This window comes from Scyliorhinus torazame, chromosome 20 (assembly GCF_047496885.1).
Source record: "Scyliorhinus torazame isolate Kashiwa2021f chromosome 20, sScyTor2.1, whole genome shotgun sequence".
NCBI classification, from domain to species: domain Eukaryota; kingdom Metazoa; phylum Chordata; class Chondrichthyes; order Carcharhiniformes; family Scyliorhinidae; genus Scyliorhinus; species Scyliorhinus torazame.
This window is the reverse complement of record NC_092726.1, coordinates 110,464,405-110,468,157: the sequence shown is the minus strand read 5'-3', so window position 1 is coordinate 110,468,157 and position 3,753 is coordinate 110,464,405. Positions and strand designations below refer to the sequence as shown.

The following is a 3,753-nucleotide window of genomic DNA, read 5'->3' as shown; positions in this document are numbered from 1 at the left end:
TGTGACACAGGACTCTGTGCTCTACGGACTGTTTCCAGGGACACACACCGAGACAAATATCAACTGCTGCTGGAAGGTCATCAACTCGGTAAAAGACGATCTTTGGTATGCCCGAAACTTGCTGATCTTCCAGTGCAAAGAATTGTCCTCGACCGAGTGTTGCAGACTGGCACATTCCAAGGTCCAGGACTACGTGCTGAGGGACGCACCTCAAGCTTGGGGCAGCTGCCGCCAAGGTGCAATGGGGAAACACCACTGTGTAAAGTCTTTCCAGCAAATGTACACCGAGGGGCGGGTAACAGTATAAAGCCCCTCGGTCTGGGCAACCAACACTCCAATGTACAAAAACAAACATTCCACTGTAAATATTTAAGAAGGAATAGTAATGTAAAGAGTGATATGTGTATGACAATATCAAAATTGAATGAAAGAAAGTCAAGGCAACATGTAACCCTGCCGGAAATGTACAGTCAAGACAATTTGAAATGTTTCTGTAATGCTCATGATAAATTTTTATGAATAAAGTATATTTTTTTGAAAAAAAAAATCTGTTCTTATCAGTTTAATATCTGATATGTTCTCTATCTGAGGACTGAATATCAAATTGATTTTTGGGACGCGGAGATGGTTCAGGGGCTTGCTCCTTCAGCTCCACGCATCAACCTGGTCTTGCAATGCTTCCAGGAATGGTGCCTTCACCCCGCATAGGGGAGCAAAAAGTACAAAAGCAGAAAATGGCGCAAAACCTGGCTTCCCCTTTTCTCTCTTGTCCAGTTGTCTCATCCTGACCAATTTATGGCCTTTCAGGCTCCAAAGCACTGCTACCTTTTCTGCTGGCGGGCGCTTCGTGCACTAATGTTGCGAGCCGAATGTTCGCGGACTTACGGCAGCCAGGCTCCGTTTTCAGCTAACATGCCACACAGATTTCCTGCTGGTTTTTACAGGCCACTCACCCTCACCCTCGGATGCCGACTTGCCTTCTCCTCACTTCAGGTACCACAGCCCTTCATCCTGCACAACAGGGACGTGTGGCGACAGACTGAACTGCAACCTGATTTGGATGTAGGCACACCTTCACGGCGTCTCTTTTCGCTCTCCTGACTCCACGACCAACACGCCAGGGTGGAGCTCAGGGAGACTAGACATTGCCCCCTGTTGGATTCCGCCAGTACTTGCTGCTTGCACGGATTGCCCTTTGTTCGGCAAAGGTGGAGGTTTCTTCGACTCCCTGCGTTGGGTGTCACTGGTCCTTCACAGCGTCTCCATTTATTCCTGTGACGACAGTGGAAGGCGCGCCAGACGATGTCTCCCTGTTGTGTTTTACTAGTTCTGCATGCACAGACTCACCGTGCTCGGCCAAGCTGGAGGTCTCTTGACCAACAGTGACCTTAGACTAAAAGTTCCAAACCACAGTCGAGCGCAGCAAGGTGCACCTGAATCTCGGTGGACGAGGAGGACAAGAGCCATAGCCGGAAAATATGGGCTATCGCTTCTCGGCCTTTTGGCTCAGATCAAGTGTAGTATCTGTTCTTATCAGTTTAATATCTGATATGTCCTCTATCTGGGGACCGAATATTAAATTAATTTTTGGGACTCGGAGATGGATCAGGGGCTTGCTCCTTCCGCTCCACGCATCAACCTGGTCTTGCAATGCTTCCAGGAATGGTGCCTTCAGCCCGCTTTGGGGAGCAAAAAGTACAAAAGCAGAAAATGGCGCAAAACGTGGTTTCCCCTTTTCTCTCTTGTCCAGTTGTCTCATCCTGACCAATTTATGGCCTTTCAGGCTCCAAAGCATTGCTAGCTTTTCTGCTGGCGGGCGCTTAGTGCACTAATCTTGCGAGCCGAATGACTCGCGGACTTGTAGCTGCCAGGCTCCGTTTTCAGCTGATATGCCACACAGATTTCCTGCTGCTTTTTCCAGGCCACTCCCTCTCACCCCAGGATGGCGACTTGCCTTCTCCTCATTTCAGTTACCACATCCCTTCATCCTGCACAACGGGGAAGTGTGGCGACAGACTGAATGGCATCCTGATTTGGATGTAGGTGTACCTTCACGGCGTCTCTTTTCGGTATCCTGACTCCACGACCAACACGCCAGGGTGGAGCTCAGGGAGACTAGACATTGCCCCATGTTGGATTCCGCCAGTACTTGCTGCTTGCACGGATTGCCCTTTGTTCGGCAAAGCTGGAGGTTTCTTCGACTCCCTGCGTTGGGTGTCACTAAGCATGAACAGCGTCTCCATTTCTTCTGGTGATGACAGTGGAAGGCGTGCCAGACAATGTCACCCTGTTTTACTGGTTCTGCAAACACAGACTCCACCGTGCTCGGCCAAGCTGGAGGTCTCTTGACCAACAGTGACCGTAGACTAAAAGTTCCAAAGCACAGTCGAGCGCAGCAAGGTGCACCTGAATGTCGGTGGACGAGGAGGACAAGAGTCATAGCCGGAAATTCTGGGCTGTCGCTGCTCGGCATTTTGGCTAAGATCAAGTGTAGTCTCATTTAATCGAGGGAACCTGAGGATTTCGATGTCGATCGTGGACTGGAGAACTCGGAGGGATTGAAGTCGTCAAAGAGGTAACGTTTGGAGCTCGGCTGCTATTGGTGGATCTGCATGCTGCCCAAAGCCAACTACGATACAGTTAAGACCCAACGTTCGAGCTATGGATGCAGCTGCATCCCAACCACCAGGCTGGGGACTGCGAAACACTGTCCAAGTCACAGTGAAGAAAACGGAAGGGGAGTCACCTTTGGACCGGAAACTCTTCGTGAAGCGGGTGCTGCTCGAGTGTTATGGGTTCAAAGCAACAGAGATCTTCTGCTTGCAAAACTTCCCCAACAGTGGATATTTTGATGTCACCTTCATGAGCGTCGCAGCGTGCATCAGATTCTTGAACGTCTTCAAGGAAAAAGGTAACCAGCGTCCCCTGTCGATCATGACTGCGGAGCCTCTGTTTACGATACCGTCGCAGCAAACTCGGGTTGTTACACTGCACACGTACAACCCCCACGTCCCCGTGTCTGATGTGCTCACGTTCCTCGCCAGGTACGCTAAGCTGAAAAGTGACAGCGTGCAAGTGAAAGACACCTTCGGCATCTGGACAAATGAGCACCAGATCAAGGTGACTCTGAGAACAGACGGCAACGGAACCATCCTGCATCCCCCCTCCAGTTTCGCCATTGGACGAAATCGTGGCTACCTCTACTACGTGGGACTGCCACGAGTATGTGGCAAAACGGGCATGTTGCCGCAAACTGCAGCGTGACCTTCTGCAAAAACTGCAGGCAGGAGGGACACACGACTAAGGACTGCAAAGAAGACAAGTGCTGCAACCTGTGTGGGGAGGTCAGCCATCTTTACAGGGCCTGCCCGAAACGCGGGGCGACATATGCACAGATCATCAGCAGCGGAGTTAAAAAGGCGACCAGAGAGGAGGTTCATACACCCTCCACCGAAAAAGACACCACAGCACAGAATGCGGAAAAGCAACAGGAGGGCCCCCAACAAAAAGAGTAGGCCCCAGAACGACCGGACAACTCAACCCCAGCCTCATCTGACGAGGAACACTCAATGGAAGAGGCTGGGACGAAGTATAAAGACCCTGGGAAGCAGTGAACAGGGACAAACGGAAGAGGAAACAAAAAAACAAACTGAAGAACTCCCAGAGGGGGAGTGGCAAAAAGCGACACCTTTCAGCCAGCGCACTTAGTGCCGACACCTCCTCCGATGAGGGAAAACAAGACAAGAATCGGCC

General features: G+C 50.9%; 1 non-coding gene and 1 pseudogene across 1 annotated transcript; both read left to right on the top strand.

The window, feature by feature from the left end:
• Positions 1-526: 526 nt before the first annotated feature.
• Positions 527-700, top strand: LOC140397152 (U2 spliceosomal RNA; annotated as a pseudogene).
• A 785-nt stretch (positions 701-1,485) lies between these two features.
• LOC140397300 (U2 spliceosomal RNA) lies at positions 1,486-1,676 on the top strand. Its single transcript, XR_011936805.1, has one exon. It is a non-coding gene; the product is annotated as a U2 spliceosomal RNA (small nuclear RNA).
• Positions 1,677-3,753: the final 2,077 nt, after the last annotated feature.